Here is a 25,875-nt window from a genome sequence, read left to right as displayed (position 1 = left end):
TATTAATACAGAGTACCTTTAATGAAGGTACCTGAGTGGGCGCATATTTCTTACAGATTTTTTTTTCGTAGCAGTAGCAAAGAGACAACAAAATGTTTCTTTGTAGCAGTGGGAAATGTCATTTGCCTTCAAATAACATTAAACTTTTCTCCAGCCTCTGGAAACTCTTCGCTTAAGTCAGTACTTCTTGGTAGGCTGTGTACATTAAATTGTTTTATTAAATATACTCTAAGTTTTTATACAGAGAACACATTCTTGCATAGTTCATGTCGACAAACATTGCTTTTTTTTTTTTTTTTGCTGGATTAAACGTTGGGATTTAATGAGCCAAGTGCCTTCAGGCCAAAGCTTCAAGTGAAGATTCTTCTGAGTATTTTTCTGCAATTGTTCTTAAGACTCTGTCAATTCTCTCTCTCTCTCTCTCTCTTTATACACAAACATATTGCCCAAAAACACACACAGACATATGTGTGAGTGTGTGATTGTATGTGTTGTGTATTGTGTGTGTTATATATATATATATATATATATATATATATATATATATATATATATATATATATATATATATATATATATATATATATATATATATATATATATATAAAACATATATATATATATATATATATATATATATATATATACAATGTAACGACATATTTATCATTCAAGTCCTTTTTAGAGAAATACAAGAAAGTTACATCTTTTATGCCTGTTTCTATAAGAGAGAGAGAGAGAGAGAGAGAGAGAGAGAGAGAGTCAAAGTCAACGTGATTTACCTCATTCAAAAACGGTTTTGGTAAATACTTTTAGATGAAAATTTACTTTTGTTCTTCACTTTACAATTGCATGGAGAGAGAGAGAGAGAGAGAGAGAGAGAGAGAGAGAGAGAGAGAGAGAGAGAGAGAGAGAATAATAGAAAAACCCATACTACCTTCTGTTGAGATGTCACGCTAAACACAGCGAAATAAATGCAATATGGTTAAGTATACCTTAGTTTTACCAGACCACTGAGCTGATTAACAGCTCTCCTAGGGCTGGTTTTGCCGCTAAAATCGAATAAATCAGGGATAGATAATCCTGCAAAGAACTTTTATTTTCGTGATTTACAGACAAGATCTTGCACAGTTCTTGGGCTACTTAAGAGACTCATCTTTTTAGAATTGCCGTTGACTTTCTAGAGAAGAGTTTGTATAAATAATGTTGCCCTGAAAAGAGCATTCTCTGGGCGGGATTTTTCATATTGTTGACGGCAAAAATCTGTTTATATCGGATCAAAAAGTATGATAAAATCCATGAAATAAATACCGGGTAAGTCTTATGAATAAAACACCTGTCTCATCAAATGTTTTGGCTTTCACAATATCAGTTTCAACAACATATGGTAAGGCAGACAGACACATAGAAAGAAACTGGTCATAGTTATATAACTGTATATAAGTGGATATATAAAAATTCACAGCACATTGTATGCTTGCGTCCGTTCGGGAGACACACACACACACACACTAAATATATCTATTTTATATATGGGCATTTCTAGAAATTTATCTCGTTCTGTGGAGAAGTATATATATATATATATATATATATATATATATATATATATATATATATATATATATATATATATATATATATATATATATATATATATATATATATATATATATATATATATATATATATATATATACATACACATATATATATATATATATATATATATATATATATATATATATATATATATATGAGAGAGAGAGAGAGAGAGGAAGATACATAACATTTCTGAAACAGCGCTAAGTTTAGATATACAGTACTGTACCATACAGCTTGTAGGGTTTAAGTATATATATATATATATATATATATATATATATATATATATATATATATATATATATATATATATATATATATATATATATATATATATATATATATATATATATATATATATGTGTGTGTGTGTGTGTGTGTGTGTGTGTGTGTGTGTGTGTGTGTTTGTAGTAGAAAGAGTAAACGAGAGAGAGAGAGGTAATATATCAAGTAGTTCCGTCAGTTAAAACAGGCCGACGTACCACACTTGAATCGTTGTCCCCTTTTGTACTCGAATGAATATTCATACAAAGGCTCGCAAAAGCTGTCTATCTGTCTCATATGTTCCTTGCTGCTGAGAGAGAGGGAGAGAGAGAGAGAGAGAGAGAGAGAGAGAGAGAGAGAGAGAGAGAGAGAGAGAGAGAGAACTGTGTTAACAAAGGGAGTAAGACCAGTGAGGCGATCACGGAATCCTTTCAGTGATAATGAGGTGCTTTGGGAGAGAGTTCTGAAATGATCCTATCAGTTTTTTAAGCTTATCTGACTTAAAGCAGACTTTCTGTTTTGACATTTTTTTTCCAAAAATTCGCGCTTTTCGTTTAGAAATGCTCGTTGACTACTATATATATTTTTTTTTATTAACTAAAGGGGATAAATTTTAGGTATGTGTTGTTAATTCTTCCCGAGTCAACCACTAAAATTGATGAACCTTGATGAACCTGCTTCTGTTTCAGATATATATTGTATCGAATAAGTATTGCGTTTTTCATAAAAATGCATTGACAGACCTCGTAAATTTACTAATGAATAAATAAGCGTCTGTCTGTCTACCTGTCGATGCTCACCTGACCTCGGACATAATACCCATAATTCGATTAAGTGCGTTAATTGTGTTACATGTGACCCGAATTCATGAGACATGGAGAAAGAGATTTGTTAATTGGTGCTGATGTCGTGACCAGGGGAGTCAATTACAGTCGTCTTGCATCGTTTCAGTTGTTGAATAGGGAGGGTAAATATTACATTGCTCTGTTTTCATGAAGGTTACAAGGGGTTCTGTCCTTATTGGATTAATGGTAATTTGTTTATTTTTGTCTTCTTATCATTTATCCCTCATTTATATATCTGTCTATATATATATATATATATATATATATATATATATATATATATTTGTGGGGCAGGGGCGGTTTATTTGTCATCACTTTACTTTTCACTTACTTTCTTTTATTCTGTTTGCCCAATTATTTATTATTTAAAATCGTTTAAAAAATTGCTATAGGTTATAGATTATATAGCTTATTTTCAAGTGACGTAAAGGAATAAGGTGAATATAATTACCGAAAAACTGTGCAAAGTCGATTTTCGAGATTTAAACCTCTAATCATCTATCATAGGATTTCTCTTTCTCTCTTATCCTTCTCTTCCTCTTCTTCCTCTTCCTCCTCCTATTCTCTCACTCCGTCTCTCACCCAGCCATCCTTTCCTTCCACTTGAAAGCCTCAAAATGTCCGTTGGTGCATAACTGAACATCAGCCGGACTTTCTTGGCCTTACAGAGATCCTCCAAGATGGCGGAGGGATTCCACTCCAGATGTGAAAGACCATTTCTGTGGCCTTTTGCCGAGACCAGCGGCATTACTCGGGATTTGGTCTGCCAAGTCTGACGCAAAGTGGGACTTCGATAATATCGGAAGGGAAATTCATTTCATTTCAAGTGCAATTTATTTTGACGGATGTGTCATGCGAGTATGTTTATTATCTCCAACAAGGATTTTTTTTCATTTTGCTTGTTTAGATGTTTGGATGTTTGTTAGCAGGTTTACGGGGAAGTGGCAGGTTTAGAAGTTATCTTAATTTCTCTCCAACCTCACCTCAGCTAGGGACTACAGACCCGAAATCAATGGTAGGGGGAGGGGAGGGGTGGGGGCAAAACAATGAGGTCGGTTTTCGAGGATACCCATCATGGGTCTCTTGATCTAAGCTGTGAATTGGGTATCCGGTGGTTAGTCGAGTGTAACGGGTTGCTGCTAAATGGGGAAGGGTGTGTGACTAGCAATATCATCCCAAACGATTTTCTGAGTTTCTCTGGAGCCATAGTCCCTGTCAAGATAAAAAATATACATATGTATATGTATATATATATATATATATATATATATATATATATATATATATATATATATATATATATATATATATATATATATATTTATATATATATATATATATATATATATATATATATATATATATATATGTGTGTGTGTGTGTGTGTGTGTGTGTGTGTCTGTGTGTGTGTGTGTGTTTATGTGTGTGCACAAGCGTGCAAATTGCATCCTCCAGATTCGTATCGATCTGAATAACGGGTAACATGCATTTTTAAGAGATGAATATTAAATACCATATTTCTTATTCCGTGGCATATGGAAGAACGAAAGCAAGTCGTTCTTATTTCTCAAAATATACCGTCTGGAACACAAGTTATTCCCAAGAAGAGGGAAGGAGTTATCTCACAGAATTGTCTCCCTCACCGACGAGACTCTGCAAAAGAGATTTCGTCTCTTTCAATTCACATCAGCCAATCTCTAATTACTCCAGGGCCAAGGACAGCTGGGCTCACTCTGCCCATTTTAAACGCGTCTATTTCTGGCGTTTTATTTGTAATTCTCTTTCATTCGAAATAAAAGGGGAGGAGAAGAACCAAGAGGAACCAAAAGTTGAATTTCTATAAAGGCTTATAGGCGCCACGTCCACCACATTCATGTTTTTTACTTTATACTCAGCTTTTGATGACATTTAATGTACATTTTTTATGCATATTCATAACCTCTCCTTTTGCATTGTTATTACCTCATTCACTTATGGACTGTCTGTTCGGAGGGAGATTGTTCAACAAATGAATGATCATGTATTTTATTTTCCGTGGATTAATAAAATTTTTTGCTATACAGTAGAATCGAAATGTATTTAATAGATATAGGAGTGTGATGCAGTTATTTCGTTAAACGAATTCACAATAGTAGTAACTGGAATACTAGTAATATATTAAAGCGCAATATGCGTACTAATCTATGGAAAGTAAACTCCCCGTTTAGATTATCCGTCGTCTAGCCCGTGGCCATCTTCTCTTATCACTTGCCCATAAATAAACGTGCAGGCATCTCAGTCCCAGCTTCGAGACGTTGCGTAACATTCCAAAGCTATGAACTTGCCGTCTCTATATTCATTTTTACTGTCATGAGTGCAGTAGTTATTTTGATAACAATCGAAGGTTTAACAGCCAGTCAGCAACTATAAACTGTCTGAGAATTTGTAAGTGCCTTCATTGTAGAAACTTCATGAAAATCTTGTAAGAAATTAAATTTTATATAACTTCACTACTCTTCAAATTACAATACCTTTTGCTCATTACATTTCTAGATGAAAAACTGGCTATTTTGCCCTTCGATATATCAGCATAGAAAATCTGACTAAAGAGAAGTATATTCGGATCAAAATACAAAATCAAAGAAAACTCTGTAGACGTTAGTTTTAAACTCAAAAGCTAAAGAACAACTTTATTCTTTAACCTCACATCTTAATGATAATTTTATTCTTTTATTCTTTAACCTAAAATTATAATATGAACTTTATTCTTTAAGCTAAAATCTTAATAATAACTTTATTCTTTAACTCAAAATCTTAATAATAAGTTTAGATCTTGCTTTCACCACAGTATCAACATAATATGTAACGTAACTTTATGGACCTTATTCTTCAGCCAGTAAGTGAACATAACAGTATTCTTTCAACTGTACGTAGTTTTAAACAGAATACAAAATATAAGAAGATTTGAAGTATCTCGTTCATTAACATAAAAAAATAATGTCCTCCGGGACATTGTTCCTCATCCAGAATATAGTAAAACTTTCAAGTACCCTAGAGGGCCATCACGGAAATGAAGTGTCAAGATTCGCTTTGCGTTTGTAACATTTCCAGCCTCTAATGTTCTTTTAGAATGACCCGAAATAATGTTTATGCAGCCCATTTCAACTTTAAAAAACATAAAAACAAAAGAAGAGTTTATGCAGGCTGTTGTTGTATCATTGCTTTACCGAGCGGAAGGATTTGATTTCCACAGTACATTCTGCAGAGCAAAGTTTCCAAAATGAGATAAAAAAAAAATGAAATTATTAAAAGAATAAAACATAATACTTTCTTTTTCATGTTCCATTTTTTTGCAATATACAAGCCGATTAGGAAGTTGTTATTTTACATGTACCACGACTAAAGGTGTTTTGAATAAGTGTAAATATTTGATTCTGCAAGAGCAGCTTTTTTTTCAACAGTATCTGTAGTTTTTTTAACGGCATGTGTGTATATATATATATATATATATATATATATATATATATATATATATATATATATATATATATATATATATATATATATATATATATATATATATATATATATATATATATATATATATATATATATATATATTATATATATATATATATATATATATATATATATATATATATATATATATATATATATATATATATATATATATATATATATATGACTGTATGTATAAATTCTTAGTAAACAATTCTACCACACAATCTCAAAAATTTCATTTCATTAATGGCTTAACGACCTAAGTAACTAAAATTTTTCATTGCTTTTCCATAATGGGAATATGTCTTCAGAAGACTGTAGACTCCCAGTTAATTCAAAAGAGGTCTAACTGGCTCTAAAATCTGAAGATAAATCAGACCAAAGGGGACCAGAGTAAATAGACTCAGAGACGTAAATTAAGTAATAATAATACACTGTGTTATTTACCATTCTCGACAGGTTAGAAATACAATACTATCTTTTTTGATGATGATGATGATGATGGTGATGATGATGATAATCATATTGAAGAGGGTTTTGAGAACATAACCACAAAGCTCTGTGAATAAGGCTTGTATGTTATCAGAACCTTCACAAAGAAACAGCAAAAAGGGTAATATTATCGATAGTAAAACTGTCTGAGACAGTAGCAGAAAATATTTGTTAAATTGGGGAATCTTACTTAAATAAAAGTAGCAAATAATCATCAATAATAAAACTGTCAAGGACAGCAGCTGAAACTGATTTTGGGAATGAGTAATTCTATTAGATAACAAAACAGTCAATCAAATTCTGAATTACTGAGTTCAATGAAAAAACCAAAATTATATTTGAAAAGAAATATTTCCTGCCAATTGAAACCTCTTGAATAAATTACTGTTCAAACAAGTAAATGTTAAGAAAGGGATGCAAAGGAGACAAACAGATGTCTTGGTATTTTCTATATAAATTTATTACATGAAAATATAAAACAAATGAACACGGCAGAACAATAATAGAATAGCAAGAGGAAACAGAAACCAAAATAGTCGTCTCATTGTCACGTTTCTGACATCTCTTAGAATAATAATGATGTGAGGCTCTTAAAACTAAACCTTTTCATTTATTGAACGCTCTCTCTCTCTCTCTCTCTCTCTCTCTCTCTCTCTCTCTCTCTCTCTCTCTCTCTCTCTCTCTCTCTCTCTCTTCAGATGCATGAAGTGAATTTGATCTTCATTCTGAGTAATATCAATTCGATTGCTTTTGTATTAAGAAATTATTAAGCTTAGGATCCGACAACGCATTACTGATCTCCATCTCAGGATTGTTCATGAATGGAATGGGAATGTGCATTCCAATTTCATGGACTACATTATACCGCCATCTTTACTTGAGATGATACTGCAAAATGAAAAAGTATCCATCATTCTTTGTCTGTGCAAATTCTTAAAACGTGGACTTGAGTTTTCTTGCAGAATTACATAACTTCTGAGCCTGTTTTCTCTGGCAAAAAGATTTTAAAATCCAAAACTTCGGAGGTCTGCATTTTTCATTAGCCTTTTCTTCAGTCCCCCGGGCCTGGGCTGTTTATGGGAGGACTGTTCCAATGATCTCTTCACTAAAATTAAAAGGAAACTGAAGAAGTGTAACATTTGCGTGAGAAACCCTCTCTTGAAAACAGTTTTTTTTTTTTCCTAAAGAAACTGAGACTGGCAGTTTTACCTGTCACCTCTGACTAAAAAAAAAAAATGGAAAAAAAAGGAAAATGAAAATCTACTACATTGACCCTCTCAGGTGACAAGAAAATTACCCTTTAGGCATAGGAAATTTACATAATTTGGAAAACAGAGAGGAATAAATTCAAGTTTTAAGAATATGTGATACGATGGACTGATCAGGTCTGATAGCTCGCTTTTGCGATTTTGTCTTAGTGTTTTTAAGATAGGAGTGTCTGACAGGTATAACGTTACAGGTGAATATGCATAGCTCCAAACAGACTGTAAGCTCTCGAGAACATTGACTAAAGCAGTAGGTATAAAATAAGCAAAACTGTTTTGCCTTTAAGTCACGCCCAAGTGACAAGTAACATGCAGCTAATGGTAGTTGCAAGTTGCAAGTTGCAAGTGGCACGCTAAAGACACTCAACTTTTTGTAATCAAAATTTTACTGGCATAAGACCTCTTTTTCTTAATATTTAATTTAATAAGTGATTCATAGAAGTAGGGAGAATTCTTACTTCCCCAGAACTAACCTTCATTAACGATCAACTTAATCAAAATAACGAGAATAAGAATAGACATACTAAATCATTTGCTTTCAAGTTGGATTTCCTTCAAGTTGAAAACCCCCACTTATGAGATCAGGCTTTACCCAAAAATCAGAACTTTAAATGCACTACATCCTCAACAAGTTGCATGGAGTCCTACCACCTGTCCCCTCCATAGGTATGCCTTTCCCCCACCCCTCCTATCTCCTAATCTTGCAGTCCCTAAATGGTCCATTACAAGCACGCCTCTTGGCCTAATCAGGTTGTTTGTCTGAAGTATACGAGAGTCACCAACTGAGGTGCCCTCCGGAACAGCGGAAAATTAGAAAACGTCTGTGAATGATCTGATTCCAGCAAAGAAAGACACTTGAGAGAGAGAGAGAGAGAGAGAGAGAGAGAGAGAGAGAGAGAGAGAGAGATCATGATTCAACACGTATTTTAACGTAATAGATTGTAATTCACATAGATTGCCATTCTAAATAACGATTGGCATTTTGGACAAAGCTGTTTCCTCTTTCACAATTTAAATTAAATTTGAATTTGCATTTCGGTTTCTGTCGCAGAAAACAAAACAATTTAGTGTGACGTAACGATTCCTGGGGTGTATCATTTGATTCAAAGTTTGCGTTTGAAAACTAATGAAGATATTTTTATTGGAAAGAATGTAGAAGTTATGTACGTTCGTAGGTTGTGGTCTCATGCAGCGTTTTAAGTGTGCAGTGAATTCATGGTAAAACTATATATTAGTATTTTTTACTCAGATATTTTTTTACTTGCTCTTATGTCGACTTTTTAAGTGTTGTGAAGAATAGTCTTAGGTAACATAAGTAACTTGTGCCTTCCAATGGCATATGCCCACAGTTATCTGGAAAATGACTCCTGAGACCCTGTTTCCCTACATTAAATGAAAAGTTGTGTCATAGATTTTCTAGTTTTCAAGAGTTTTTTCCGTTTGGAAGTTGTTTGAGAATTTTGAAATAAAACAATGTGTTGTTGGATTCACGGTATATTGACAAGTTATGCATAAAATGTTCAACACAAAAAAAGCAGTAATGAAAGCTTTGTCTCGGTAGCCGGGTACCTGCTAAAAAAAATATTTTGTACCAAGTGCATGTTAAAAAAACAGGCCAGTGTTTAATGGACATTCCCTGAAGAAAATTCCTGAATATTGTTTCTTAGTGCTGAGAATACTGTCAGTCAAGTTATGCTGCCTCGGTCTCAGATTTCTTCAGGTTTTTACTTGAGGAAGCAAGTCAATAAGATTCTCCTCCTGTGCTCTGTCCTTAGTAAACGTCGAGAACTTGATCCGTGGCGGATCCTTGGAGTGGCGCTTGGAAATTTAAAGAAAAGTATTGCTGAGAATATATGTATGCTGAATATATTTGTTTTAGCCAAAAGTATGGTTAGATTTTAATGTTCAAACTAAAAGTGTTCAATTTATCTTAATGCTCCAACTACGATTCGGGGTTTGGTATGGAATGTTACTGAGCTTTGTAATATTAGTTAATAATAATAAAAAGATATTTTCCACCAAGTTAGTAGAACAATGGAATGGAAAGTTGTAGGTTGATTAAAAATTATTCTAAGAACCTAAAAATATACACGTGTACTGGTAACGGTGACTTTCATAGTAAAAATTTTTCTGTAATAATATTGGACGCTGAAGAACTGGAAGGGAATTCGTCAGAATAGATAAAATCACTTAATGTTAGACTAATTGAAGCTACCTGTCTCTAAACTCCGAAAATCTTACTTGACATTGGACACTAGAATAAAAAAAAAAGAGCTTTACTCGAAAAGCAGAATTAAGTGGTTTAGTTTTAAAAAATCCAGATAACCTGAAGTCCTCTTAACGGACTAAGCCTTCGGACGAGCGAAAATGTACAGAAGAGAATGAAAGGATTTGTTGCTTTCAAGGTGTCATAGATAAAAATACAACAAAGCAAGTTAATCTTTGCGAATGCGATATTCGTGCTGTTTTTATAAAAATCTTCAAGAGCGAGGATTAAGATTTTTCACTTTCATGGAGCAGAATAAAGAAATGCATGAAAAGCAATGGTATATACAAGCGTTATTTGGGACTAAGAGAGTCTCTCTCTCTCTCTCTCTCTCTCTCTCTCTCTCTCTCTCTCTCTCTCTCTCTCTCTCTCTGCGGGGGACATTTAAACGTTACTTCAGAGTGGTTATGGTATGAGAACATTTTCCACTTTTTGAGGCATAAATGATGAAGAAGGAAAGCATGGATGCAGCATTAACGACGCTATTAGTGACCAAGGTTAAACCCACATTGCACTGACTTTTCTAAACAAAAGAAAAAAAACTGTCTAGAAAGCGTGGTGATTTAATAATCTTTTAAATTACATCAAGCAGCAGTGAGGTTAGTGGGGAAGATTTTAGAGCATTGAAACAATCTGCACTTTTTTTGAGGCGACGATTTTTTGAGTATTAAATTTCCACAAAATTGCATTCCATTGTGTCCGAATTTTCGGATAAGATCTGAGGACCTGAAATTGCTGACAATTTCATGGTTCCTTGGATAACAGCTGACAGCTATTTGTTTAACACTCAGTTCTGCAATTTACCCTGTAGGTGAACTTTCATAGGCATCTAGATTATCTAGCACTGTGTAATAGCTAAAGGTTCAAATTCAACCCCAGTTAATATAAATGAAATGCCATTTTTTTTACATGCAACTATTCTACTATTACTAACTATCCATTGGCTCTAACACCTTAACATGTAAAATATAAATATTCCTCTCTAAATCATACATATAATCCATGGTTTGTGATTATGCTGTGAAAGAATACGAAATATCAATGAATTTACTGTCTAGTGTTGAAATGAGGCAATTTTGCCCTCCGGACAATACCTCTTCAGAAAACGGGGACTCAAAGTGACGAAAGGTTCAAACTACTTCCTTAGATGGCTCTATCCTTGGTGGCGTGATTTTGGCTTAATAACATTAGTTGTTTAGCCTGAATTTCTTCCTGCGAGTTTCATACTCCTGGGCACCAGTTTATCTCGTTGCTATAAGAGTTAGACATTCGTATCCTGTTTCGTAACTTGGTCCTGGTAGGAAGGTACGTCATCGATAACAACTGTGTCCTTGTTACTCCTTCTTTTCCAGGTAAATTTGATCTTTAAGGGTATAAAGAACCTAACCAGTCTTAGGTGGTTGGGTTGCTCTCTCTCTCTCTCTCTCTCTCTCTCTCTCTCTCTCTCTCTCTCTCTCTCTCTCAAAATTTGCATCGGCCTCCTGCGCAGATTATCAAATCACTATTATTTTTCAGTATTTTTGCCTGGTAGCGACCACAATCTCTGTTTTTCTGCTTTTGAACTTCCTCCATCTTTTAATAAAACACTCTTTCCTTAAGGATAGTGCCTCTCCATCCTTAGGGGTTCCTTGTATTAATTAGCTAAGCAAATTAGCATAGTTTAAAATATATTGAATAATTTACCTTCCTTTGGATTTCATTAAATGAATACCTCTCCTTTATTTTTTCTAAAATAGAATTAGTAAAATATAAGACTGCATGTAGATGTAAATGTAAAATCAATACGCAGGAACTGAAATGGACTCACTAACCACCAATCGTTCTAAGGCTTTAAAGTGGAACTTGGAATACCAAGGTCTCTTATTCTACTGAGAGACATCTAGAATTATAATTAATTGTTGATAACATAGATTAGTTAAAATTCAAACTTTAAAATTCAATGTCTTAATAGTCATTGTTTTTACTTTTCGTATTAGGGCCACTGAAGCACTGGTCGAAGGTCAGAAAATCTACACAAAGAAAAAAAAGGTCAAAAGATCTTCCGAACTTTGCTTTAAAAATATAAAACGAACAAAAAAGAGATTTAGACAACAGTTTTCGTTCGCTATAAATTATACTTCTTGGAAGGCTTATTATCTGCCCACTGAGTGCCTGTAGTTTTTAAGATATTCCAGAAAAGAAAATCGTCCCGAAGTATCTAAGATATTCTAAAGGAAAATCTTAGTCGGGAAAAATAGACCGTACAATTACAGAATGTCGAAAGTCGAAATTCACAGATGTGCAAAAATTTGTTCCTAATGTTTCTGCCGTAAAAAATTCGCATTTTCTAGCCTCTGAGAGACTTGAGTCTTGGGAAAGATTTTAGAACATCGGACACGACAAAACTTGTCCAGGGGTTCCAGAGACAGAAGATATCAGGGAAAGTTGGATTGTAAGAAAGCATTTTCTTTCTTTAGTACTCTGGAAGACCTGTCAAATATTCAAGTAGCCTATGCCGGATGTTTCAAGGGCATCTTACTGCAATAAGTGTACAGTTTATTCATGTAGGTAGGGTTCCCCCCGCCCTCTCTCTCTCTCTTTCTCTCTTCAGAGGAATAGTTCACCTCTCACGATATTTTATTGTGGCACGAGATTTAGGCATAGCTTGGCTATTCAGGGGGTCGCCGAATTGAGGCAGCTGTTAACGTGTCCAACATCACAGACAAAATCACCAGTTTCTTCATTATCAAAGCCAACATAAATCTACTCTCACAAACATCACAGCCAACATCACCGCTGTTACTATGATTAACGACCAAACTGTTAAGTGTCAATGTCTGTTAGTTTATAAAGTATACTTTGATTTAAAGACATAAAATATTCTGTAGGACTAAAATGAACCAGTCTCTACGCGGTATATATTACTAATATATATAAAAAAAATGCGTGAATTTTATCACATGGACTTATTGTTTTTCCTATAATTTTAGCTTTTAAAGTTGACTTCTAGGAAAAATGTTCATTGTGTAATAATGTGCCTTTTTAAAGCCTTCATGCTAAATTAATGAGATAAGGGCATGGAACGTTTTGGCTGAATAATTTATTATTCCATGTCTAGCAACATTTTTCACTCGAATTTCATTTTGGCTTTTTAACCCTCAATATTGAAATTTAATTATTTCTTTACGTTGTATGTAAAATCATGTTATTTTTAAAGAGAGGAAAGGATCTTCTCTTATCTAATGTCCCCAGTATTGCAGCCTTTTTTGCTCGCAACACTTGAATCTGAAATTTTGTGGAACACTTGCCTAGTGCACTAATCACAAAGCACTAGACGTCACTTGATACCATGAAGTCTCCTGCTAGCCCTCTGTTTACCCACCCTTGCAGTATGCTCTTTAAACATTCTTTTTTTTTATCTTTTATCAATTTTCCTGTGCTTAATTTTTTTAAAATTTCATGATAGCTATTTCACAGATTTCTTTTTAAGAAGTTAAAAGTCACATTTTTATTACATGAGATTTTACTTGTGACTTTTTCTTACCATTCTCATTTCTTTCTGTGGACTCGTTTCTAGCTTTTATACGTACAGTTCCCTCTCCTGTTTATGGAGTTTTTTTTCGAAGTTTTTAGTACTGCCTTTTAATAATTCTAGTCCTTTACTCATTCAGGATTTTAAGTTATTTTTTCAATATTTTTTGTTTAATTTCTGTTTTATCAGTAATAGACTAGAAAAAAAATCAAGTATTATACACGAGACTGAAAATCCGTTCTGGACATTTCTCTGACACGAAGCTGCTATTTTGTATGTGCATGAGCTGGGTTGCTTTCATCCTGAACTGAAGATTTTTTTACTCTATTTCTTGTGCATCTTCATGATTTATTCTTTGTCTGGAGAACTGACCATAGCAGGCTCGAGGGTTTATTAGATTAACCTCAATTTTCGAGACGAAGAAATGACATGTTATTATTTACAGTTTGGTTTTAGTGATTGCTATTTTAGGAAAAGTATTGTAATTATTCCTCCCGAACTGAAGTTATAACACTTACGTTTTGCCGTTTTTGGCTGAAGCACTTGAACTTAAGAATTAAAGTGTCATATGACCTGCCACGTTGACTGGTATTAATTACTTCGGACAGTGACTGATGAGAAACGTATATAATTAAAATAATAATATTCTGAGATATTAAAATAGCCAGGGGTGATCAATGTATCACCAACCCTCCACCTCCAACCCCACCTCCACCTAACCTCCCCCCCCAAATCCCTCCAAAAAAATAATAATAAATGAATAAATAAATTTCTTATTCATATCCGGATTTCTATTGAAACCTAAGACCCAAGTTTCGTAAGCTTCGTACAACAAAATCATAACCACCTTTTCGGAGGTAATTAATAGACCTAAGCATCTTCATTGGTCTATATTTCTTTAAGCCTGGTCTAGCTTAGGTAAGGCCATTTTGGTAATTATCCCGTTGACTCGCGCATTGAAAAGACTTCATTCGGGGTAACATTAACATTCACCTAAGGCCTAACCACGTTAGAAAGAAACCTGACTCGTGGTGTAGTCCATGTACTCATATTAAATCTATATCGGGAATAGATAAATATTCCTTCAAATATTTCCAAACATAAAGCAAGTGATTAACTGAGCAGCTAAGGAAAGTCTTGATTTCCCTGATCAGCGCTTTCACTAACAGGTAATTCCATCCCTTAAAAAAAAAAAAAAAAAAAAGAAGCTCCTGCCAAGATGAAAAAATCCTAATTTTGATTTCAGACTCATCTGAAAAATCCCGTCCCCTCATCAATAGCATCTCTGACAGTTAAATAGGCAGGGTTCTCGCCCCTGTGGCTCCCTTACCCCCAATTAGATCCGCATCCACACACCCCGCCAGTGAAAACACAACTCTTGCCTTAATCAGGTTAGTCATCTGGAGCCCTCCTGAGTCACCATCTGTAATGCCTTCGAAAGCCTCAGATGATTAGATCCGAGGGGAATGATTTAAGAGAGAGAGAGAGAAAATCTTCTTAGCATGCCATTAGTTGAACAGTCGTCTCTGTCACAGTTGTAGCTAAAGTAGATAAAAAAGGTGTGTTGGAGTAATCATGCATGAATGTTAAAGTATTGAGTAAAATGTATAGGAGTGTTATTATTATTATTATTATTATTATTATTATTATTATTATTATTATTATTATTATTATTATTATTATTATTATTTGATCAAGCTCCCATAGAAGCTAGAGAAGAAGAGTGAAGTTCAAATACAAATACCGTTGCTCACAGCTTAAATGAGTCCTTTTTAACTAGACATTTAAATGTTTAGTTAAAAATAACTCATTTAAGCTGTAAGGCAACATAAATTTGTTTTCTAGCTTCTATTGGAGCTTAATCAAATAATAATAATAATAATAATAATAATAATAATAATAATAATAATAATAATAATAATAATAATAATAATAGCACTCCTATACATTACACGCAATGCATTAAAATACAAACGTGAAATCAACCGAAAACCAGTGGCTGAAAACGAACTTTCTTCGGTCGCTTTCGAAAGTATTTGTCATAGTTTCGCAAACGAAAATTCCGTAAAATATAGAAGGACAAATATATAACCTCTTTCCCTCAGGGCATTCCGTAAACGACTAAATCGAATTCAGAGTCGTCTTGTATTTTGTTGCCTTAGTAATTTTTCACTTTGATAAGTCTACGTTGGTCAGAAAATATGATCAGGTTTCTAAACATACTTGGCATAGCTTCGTCTCGAAGTTATTGCGGTTGGTACGTTCCGGCTGCCAGCAACGTTGCCATGTCAGGTAAAGGTTTCATTTCTTTTTTAAGTTTTGATTTGTTATATATTTTGTACTTTTTAGGTCCCTCTTTCCCTCATTCTTCCTCCTTTTCCTCCTCCGTTTTCTTTAGATCCTCTTCCTTTTAAAATTCATTTTATTCTTTTAGCCCGCAGCTCATGAATAGAACACACTCTAAACAGAGCAAGATTTTATTTTCTATTTATTATTATTTGAGTATTACTGAGCTCATGGACCCGTCCAGACAAGCAATAACTTGCGAATAAGTCTGCATTTTTTTCATGAAATCGTGTTTTACATCGGTATTTCCTAATGCAAAATCTTTGTAATGTGATGATGTATGCTTGCGATTGTTGACTGAATCATCAGAGCTGAAAGACATAGAAACAAATTAAGTGACGAAAGAAAAAAGTGTTAGCCCAGATACTCAGTGGAAGTTTTTTATTGATGTGATGGTGATGATGATGATATCCAAACTCCTGATGGTGATTCATGATGTGAACCCTTGAAAAACTATTAACCAAAATGAACACTTGATTTTCAATCTCGCGGTAGCGACGCCTGATATGAGAGCTCGATCCTTCAGGTCATTTGCTGACTGAGATAATCGGCTGCTTTCATCACAGAAATTGAGCTGCCCTTTCTCCAAGCGCGTCTCACTTCTCATGATGCCGGCCTCATCATATCGTCAGGCCTAAATCCAGAAGTAGAGTTCGGTTTAGAAACTCAAAACAAAATCATTAATATAGTGCCTAGTCACCGAGAATGTATTCTTATGATTCAGTTTTCACATAATGAGTTGAACAGTCTCTGCAGGTTTATTCTTCTGTAAGATTCACATTCACCGTTATCAGTATTGTTACAGTGTGTTTCTTCCTACTTTATCGTTGGCTTTCAAATTTAAACATTCTTTTTGGTGAAAGATTGGTTGTATGTTTATGGCTTTTTCGCCTTTCCCACAGAAAAAATTTATTCATTTTCAGTAATTATAATTTAAACTCACTCTTATGGGAACAGTCAGGTCACTTGCTTGATAAGCTTGAATCCTTCCAAGAGATTATCCCTACGTATGACGACGCAAATAGCAAACAAAACTAGAAGAAAGTAAAAAGTAAATTCTAATGTTGTCGTTCTAGACAAATGCACAATAGGCTATAAAGTTAATTCTTGAACTAAGGTAATTAAACAACAGGAAATTGTGTCTGTGCGTTGTTAACGACAGTTTTGACAATTTTATTTTTCTATATAAGTAGGAAAACTAGAATTGCCTCTCTCTCTCTCTCTCTCTCTCTCTCTCTCTCTCTCTCTCTCTCTCTCTCTCTCTCTCTCTCTCATCATTTGCGTACTGTCTACAAATCTTGAAGAGCAAATGGCCACTAAAACGAAGCAGAAGATGACAACTGAATATTAACATGTGGAAATATCTTGCTCGTAGAACACAGCTGAAAGAAAATAAATCAAAGCTGTTCAACGTAATTTTCGATAAGAAGTTAGGAAAATAGGACAAGGCCGCGACATTCGAAGTTTTCAGGAGGAGCCGTTACAACGGTAAGGTATGGCTCGCCCTTTAACGCAAATAGCGCGATAACGGATAAAGTTGTTTTATATTTGTTGATCCATCGGTGATGTTGAGGTAATCCGGTCTTGTTCTGCAAGTATACAAAAGTTTATTAGCATATCACGCGGTGTTAGTTAGTGAGATTGAATATCGATCAATTAATCAAAGGCTTTTAAATATGGCGTGTTATATGTTGTACAGTATATAAGGACAGGGAGCATTTATGGAATGTAGGCCCAACCTGGCCTAGTAACCTACCAAGCCTTACAGTGTTAGATTTTATTAATTAAATTAGACCCGGCAATTGGTAGAAGGTAAGGGTAGAATAAAGGCATCTTGATTAGCTTTCTTAGTAAAGCCATACATAGGCTAGCCTATGGGGAAAATTGCTGAAGTTGTACAGATTAGCATATTGTTGTGGGTTGTGGCCTAGCTATTCAAAAGCAAATCCCTATAGTTGCATCTCATTGTGTTTATGGCCGAGTGGAACATTTTGGGGTAAAATGGAAGACTCGCCTCTCTGGCTCGGTAACTACCAGCCTATCCTATGTGCAAAATGGGCTCCGTGTTTAGGTCAGTACCAGCCCCTGGGGATGAAAGTAAAAACATAAAAGACAGTAAATATCATACACACAAACAAAAGATGTAAATATGAAGGAAAACGAAAGGGGAAAATAAACACATAGAATCCTTGAAGGTGATTAATGGCTCCATTTCAGGTAACCATGAGACTTGCGACCAAATTAATACTGCACTCTACTAATAGATAAAATTCACTAAAAATTACTCCATAGCCTAGCAGAAACTTTATTGTGCATGTAACAACCACTGCTGGGATTTTAGTACTTTAATGTTCATTACATTACAGTTACATGCAGGAAGGTTGCAAGGTATTGCAACACCAAATACTAGTCAGTACCTTTCAGTATAGTGAAATTATTTTACTTTATTAATTTGGTATTATTGTACTTTAAACAGTTTTCATATTTTTCCTGTGTTATGAGTGTTTTGAATGTTTCTGACATTTGTTCCATTAGCACATGAGTACTCTTAGGGATGGAAGACCCCACCCTTATATCCTACAATTTTTGGGACGACAGTGGGAAAGTGGGGTTTTCTTCCTAATGACCACCATATTCTTTGGAAGATTGAATTTCAAGTCAGTGGCCCCTGTGGGCTTGTTCCATATGAATAGGTTTCATTTACTGAATAGTAATAATAATAATAATGAGGGAAATACAAGGAAGTTAATCCCATTGATAGTTGTTGTCATTCATGTTATGGTAAGTTTGTGGAATCTTTTCATCTAAGATCGCCCACTAGAGTGAGGACCTGGTGCCTTATGTTAGGTTTGCTTAAGCTGCAACCTTATTATAATCCATTTGCTGTGTCCTCGGTTAAGTTAGTAGGGTGTCTAGGACTTTGTAAGGATCTGGCATCCAAGGTAGGTAAGTTGTGGGATCCAGAGGGGCCACAAACCTCCTGGTTAGGTAAGGCCCAATCTCTTAGGTCAGGTAAGGTGTGGGATCCCAAGGCTATGTGAGGATGCAACCCCTTAGGTTAGGTTAGGCAGGAAGTCTAGGGCTAGGTAAGGAACCCCCCCCCCCCGGCTTAGTAAGAAGCCAGCTTCTTAGGTTAGGTTAAATCCATCCTTGTGTTTCACCCATTTTTTATTTTCCCCTACCCAAAAACCCTGCTTTCCCAGTGTAGTACCCAAACTGTAAGATATAAGGATGGGGTTTACTGTCTCCAAAAATTTTCATGTTTTAACAAATCAAACATCAGAAATGGTCAAAGCACATGCTAAAACATCAGAAAATGGTAAATTCAAGTCCAAAACGTGATAACAGCCTAAGGTAAAAATTTAGTGAACCGAATTAGTGATAACCATAAACATGCACACTGGCTAAACTGATAAGTGACTTGTGAATCTTCAGGTGATGTTATATCAGTATAGTTTATTTAGGATTTAGGGAGGAATTAGTGCTTGCAGTCACTGGAATAAATATATAGGCCAATGAGTTGAGAAGTGTCATCTTGAACCAAAAGTGTCCGAATTTAATTAATGTAAGTCTGTATTACATATGGCATGTGTTATGTGTATATTCAGTGCTCTTGTCACATTTTGTACTGTTTAGTACTGTACTGTGGGGCAATTAAAATGAGAACTAACCAAGAATTTACCAAGGAGATGTGGAGGTGGCAGTGACGCCACAAACTTACCATATGCAAATTTTGTGAGGTCTTAGAAGTGGGGACTTGATGACTTCAGAACACTTTCTTAAAATTGGTCTCTGAGTATACTTACAAAGACCATATTACCAGATGGCAACTTTGCAATGATCTCCAGTCAGATGACAATGACAGTGACAACCTAATGTTTTAGATTGGCGTATGTCATTGCTAAAAGAGATAGGTACTTAGATAAGTAGTTAATGAAAATTTTTTGAGTACTGTACTATTACTCTTACTAAGAGTTCCCTCCTCCATGCCCCTTCACTTTACTTAGGGAGGTCTCACCCATTTTTGCATACTACAGTACTGTACTACATATTTTTACCACCAGCGGTTTGGTTTTGCTTACCACTTTTGGCCAGGTGTAATTGAATTAATAATAATATCATGCTTGTATTGACAAGGAATTGAAATGTATTAAAGTTTTTGTTGTGTTTTGTGATGTAAATTTTTATACTTTTATTCTTCCAGTTTCTAGAGATGATGTGATTACTGTTGCTAGTTTTATCTTTCAGTTCCATTGATTCTTGCCATATGTTGGGTTTTTTGCTTCTTGTTAGATTTTTTCATAGCTTTTTTGGTTGACATCACATTATTTGACAAAGGGTAAATTGAACATATTTGCAGTTTGAATGCTCTGTGGTTAAGATATTCTTGTTTAATTTTGTTTTGTAAGTGAAAATATTATTATTTATGTACTGTAATGTGTAAGTATTTTGCTCTAGAAGCTTTATGTGGGTTGAGCAGCTGTTGATTTCAGTTATTATAATTAATTTGTGCTTGACATTAGGAGCGTTATTAATCGGAGAGTAAGGGTAGGAAGTACACATATTCATAATTTTTCTCTCTCTTTGACTTTCAGGTCTCTCTAAATGAGAACAGGAATGAAGTCACCAATCAGGCAAGAGTTAATTTCTTAAAGGTAACACATCAGTGGAAGGCAGAACTGGAGCCTTGTTCACACAGTTTTAATACAAGACCACTGAAAATAGTCTAGCACCCTTTGTGACTTATATGTGTTATTAATACATGTACATTATTTATAAGGACTTACTGATTGGATGATCTTTATAGGCCTGATAAATATGATCATTGTCCTTTGAGGTTGCTTGCCTGCAAAGTATGCCTGCAAGTATTATAGAACTTAGAACCTGCTTTAAATCCAAGTGACTTAGTACCGAGTCCTTTGCAAAGCTGCACTTTTCACTCTGAACAGGTAAGTTTATATTGACCTTCAGGGGTGTCATTTCAGATTTTTTATTTTTATAGGTGATTTGGCTAAGTTTATTTTGAGCTATTTTATGTGCTCTTTGAAGCACATAAAATAGATGGATAGCCAGATATAACTTCATGTGATGACACATTTGAATTTCAGTAGGAATAATGGAAAACCAGCTGCTGTTACTTGGGGCTTGGTGGGGTGAGGGGGCCCAAGTTGTGGCTGGGGGGGGGGGGCAACTTTAGTCTTGGTGTGTGCAGTCTCCCCCCCCCCAAATGACACCCCTGTTGACCTTGGGATTTTATTTTTATAGACTTAAGTTTAATTGCTTTTTAATATGTTATACAGTATACAGTATTATTTTTTGTCTTAAATGTATTTGCAACTTCTTTGATGGTTTAACTTATTGTGGGTGTATTACAGTTGATTAGTGAGGTATAAGTGTATTAAGATTATTCATTTCACCATCTGTTGTGGTCTTTGGGCTCACCAAATCCAAGTCTCATTGCTCTTGGTTACAGCTTTAATCATGCAAGTGATACTACATTGTCAGCATGGTTTAAATCCAAGTGATTTACTGAAGCTGTGCACAGCATTTCTTCTTATTTTGGACAGGTATGTTGATGATCTTAAGTTTTTTTATTTTTGTAGTCAGTTCAATCTCTCTTTCCCTTCAGTTGTTTGATGGCAAAGTTATTTTGTCACCTCTAATTCACACACCTTGCTTTGAATGACAACAGTGTGTTGTCAGTGATTTAAGAGGCACAGTAATTTGATAATTGTATGGTTTTTCATCACTTACATTTTATGTTAGCGGAAATTATTGAAGAAAATGAAACAATCACTTGAAAAAAATATATTCAAATTTGAAATTTAAGTAAACCTTATTATCGCCATTTGATGGGTTTGGAACTTATACAGTATATTGAATTGACTTTTAATGAGTATTGGAGTTATGATCTAATTACCGGTAACATAAAGAATTAATAACTTTATAAACAATGAAATAGGGATACAAGTTACAAATATTCAAGAATTGTATTTGTATGAATGACAGTGTAAACTATTGCCTTATTGAAGTAAATATCCATAGCTGATACTACTGAGGTTTCAGTCTTGCTTTTAATTGCCTTATGTATTTGAATTGAAGCTTGGTAGGTAGTGAGCAGTCAGGGATCAATTGTGAATGTGAAAGATATTTGTTGAAATACAACTTATGAAAAAGTGACAAACAAGAGACCATCCGTTGATGGTCCAAGTCATAGTTGCTGCTATTAGGAAATAGAAACCTACTACTACAAACTACTCTGTCTAAAAGAGATAAATCTATGGCAGAAGCAGACATAGTAATGGAAGCACAAATGACCTAAAACAGGTTGCATTGATTTTATCACTTTTATAAGTACAGCATTTGAGGCCTTACGAACAATATACCTTATACTGTATACATGCGGTATGTGCTGAAACTTTCATTAGATGTTTCTCTAAAGTTAGATGTGAGTCAAAAGTTACACCTAGCATAGTTAAAGCTTCAGACTCATTCAGCAATGTTCCATCCACCTGAAAGGAAGGATGATTGGGAGCTCTGGTGGTAAATCAGATAGTTCTGATAGTGACAGAGTGACTATGGTGATGTTTATTATATCTTAGTTGTAGACAAACTTGCCTTAGATAATTATTTAACTTCAAGTTTTATCAGAGATAATCGTGAATCACAAGAAAAGATAGAGAAGGAAGCAGATGTGTGAAGCACCAGAGATGGTATGAGTAAACAAAGAAAACGTGATAAAATTTGCAAATGGAAGACCATTGAAAATTTAATTAGTAAAAAATCAGTGCTCTGAAATTTTTATTGGAGATAATAAATTCTCATTTTCTACAGAATGGCAAGTGTGAGGCTTTTGCAGATGAAATTTTTCACAAAAGCAAGCATTCAAAGTTTGTAATAAAGATTTTCATACTGAATAATGAAAAGGGTGTTACTTTACTCCATGCTTGTAGAAGTATCACAGTGAAATGAATACCAAAAAGGCTTCATAATTTAGTATTTGAATAATTACCTAGATATCATTTGCATATTTTATCACTCAACTATAATAAAACATTATAATAACATGATAGTACAGTGAAATATTATAACAGTAATGAAAATAACAAAGAATTGAAGTACAAATATAAAAAGGAGAAAATTTGTCAGTTACATGGTTAGCAAGACGCTCTTGTCACTAGTGGTGAAAAGAGGCTCATAGTGAAAGGGTTAATCCTTCCAGACTTTGATGTGTTATTTGCCTTATACCTGTACATAAGTATATGACAACTTTTATTTTGTTTCATTGTATACAAACAAGTTTTCCATCCAGTTCTTTCTTCATAATGCTTTAAATTTACTTTGCAGTGACATACTGTTAAGGTGTTCATTTTTCCTGCTTAGATACATTCTGTGTGAGTATGTTATAGTGCTAGCTATGTAGCTGTTCAGACATTGATTTAATTGAAATTGAATGTGTTCCTGCTTTATCAGAAACTATCATTAGCACTGACTGCATTAAATGAGCTTTGGCTTGTATATTGTGAAATAAGGATTTAATATATTTCAGTGTGGTTTTTGTGATACTGATTCCATAGTACCTGTAGTTGATAGTCTCACTAACTGAGAGATATGCAGTTCTTGACTGAGATACCTGGCAGCCATTATGGTGGTACAGTATCCAAATCTGTTAGTCAATTCATTGACCCAGCTTTGAAAAGAGGAAGATTTATAGTTTCATGCTGTTCTTGTGTTATTTTGAAATGTTTAAAATCACATGATTTTTTTTTTCTCACATATTGTTTTATAAATTTAACCCACCAGCTATATATTTATTTTTATGACATGCATAGTAATATACTGTACCTACTACTGTATTGTATTTAGTTTCGTGAATATCAGATATTTATAACTTGTTTAGTTTTAGTTGTTTGTAATTTGAAAATTTAATTGTTCTTGGTTGTTGTACAGGTTTTATTTAAATTTTAGCCTACACAATTTTCTTTTTATATTTAGTTTAGTTTAGATTAGAAGCAAGAACTGTTCATACTCCGTTATTTAAAATTTTATATATAATTTTAGATAATTTATATGAACAGCTGTATCAGAAAGTTTAGAAGTGTGATGTTTCTAATATTCATCTTGCTTGATCAGTAAAGTATTATGAAAGGCTGTCATGAAACTGCAGCATATATTTTCTGAGTACAGTACTTGTATATGGTTTTAAACAACTACTGTACTTTGGTAAAGTTTTAAGTAATTAAATATTTTACCCAACACAGTTATTTTTATATGTGCACAATCATGCTGAAGTACTAAGAGCAACTATGTTCTCTTTCAGATTACAGGCCCATTTACTGATTTCCCAGTATTTCATCCATGAAGGCTAAATTACACTAAAGCAAGAAAAAGACAATTGATAAAACTTGTTATTGTTCTAGTATGGAGATTGGCATGTTTTAGCTGTTTATGTACAAACATGTATGCATGTAAGGTTGAATGCATGTTACTTTTTGGTTTATTGTTTAAAAGGCACTCTTGTAAAACTTTATTTGGCTTGTGAACTGACTGTTTGTTTTCTCGTGGAACACATTGGCTGAAGATCCATATTGATTGACTATTTCATTCATTTATTTTTTCTCCTCCATTGTCCAAGCCTTGACACATGGTCTTGTCTCTTTCTCTTTAGGTGATCTTCTGTTGTGAGTTCTTAGTGCTGGAGGCTTTTTTAAGTTTATTTATTTTGTAATTTCTTTATTCCTCATTTCTTACTTTTACTTTCTTTACATATGGTATGCATTGTGTATATGCCTTCTGTACAAACAGTCTAAGAAAGACAAATCTGAGTTATCACAGGAAACAAGAACAATTATTCACTTGGTAAGCTTTAAGTACACTGTCAGATAGAAACTCATACTAAGTGCATATTTGGGTAATTTTCTTTGTGTCCTGGTAGTGTAGTGGCTTGAGGTTTTGCTGAGTTGATTGATATTATAAGTAAAGTTAGATTTTTCTGTCAGTAACCTTATTTTATGAGTGCTTTACCTTGATGTCTTTTGTCACGCAATTTAAAACCTATGTTTAGTGTAATAAACAAAGGAAACAAGATGATGTAGCAATCTTATATTCAAAAATTATTTATCTTAATATATATTTCATTAGTATACATATAGATCATTCATTGAAGAGGTGTTTCATAAATTGTTCATCAAAGGAAAGCAAAAACATTACTCTTAATGTAGTCTCCCTGATTTATAGTTGTTTCCTTTTAATATTCAATAGAAATTTGGCATTCTTTTGAAGTTTTGAAGTCCTTATGCTGGGGTGACAGGAGTCCTGTTTTAATAATATCCTAGATGAAGGCAGTAGGTCCTTTTAGCCAGAACTTATCTTGAAGGGCAGGTGTGTACATAATGTACTGAATTTTTCCGTTTGTAAATGGATGTAAATTGAGATATCCAGCTTTGCTTTTGTTTCACTGATGGGAAGAGTCTTCATGAAAACAAAAGCAAAGTTGTTTGGATTGCAAAAAGTCTTTGTATGTTTATTTTCTTTCTTTAAAAGCTATTCTGAGCTTTGTTTTCATCACAGTTAAGCACTATTCATGAGCATTCAAATTATAGTTTGTGCATATGGACAAGTGTTAATCAGTGCAACCCAGTTCCCAGAGTTTTATGATCTGGTCAATATAACATTGACAATCCTCCTTAGTTCAGTACTTCCATTTCTTTGGTCATTTTTAATTTACAGTGCTACTTCATAAAAACTAGGTTTCTTTCTTTCTCTCCTTTCTCCTACATT

The 25,875-nt window shown here is 34.0% G+C and overlaps 1 long non-coding RNA gene across 2 annotated transcripts in view; it reads left to right on the top strand.

Annotated features, from left to right (window-relative positions):
• The window catches only part of LOC136841363 (uncharacterized), a 358,011-nt gene extending 332,443 nt beyond the window's left edge, over nt 1-25,568 (top strand). For both annotated transcript variants that reach the window (XR_010853908.1, XR_010853907.1), the window contains exon 4: nt 24,416-25,568. This is a non-coding gene — a long non-coding RNA (uncharacterized lncRNA). The remainder of the gene's footprint in view (nt 1-24,415) is intronic.
• Nucleotides 25,569-25,875: the final 307 nt, after the last annotated feature.

Source organism: Macrobrachium rosenbergii, chromosome 9 (genome assembly GCF_040412425.1).
Source record: "Macrobrachium rosenbergii isolate ZJJX-2024 chromosome 9, ASM4041242v1, whole genome shotgun sequence".
In the NCBI taxonomy this organism is placed as follows: Eukaryota; Metazoa; Arthropoda; class Malacostraca; order Decapoda; family Palaemonidae; genus Macrobrachium; species Macrobrachium rosenbergii.
The sequence above is the reverse complement of the archived record's forward strand: the minus strand, read 5'-3'. Positions and strand labels throughout refer to the sequence as shown.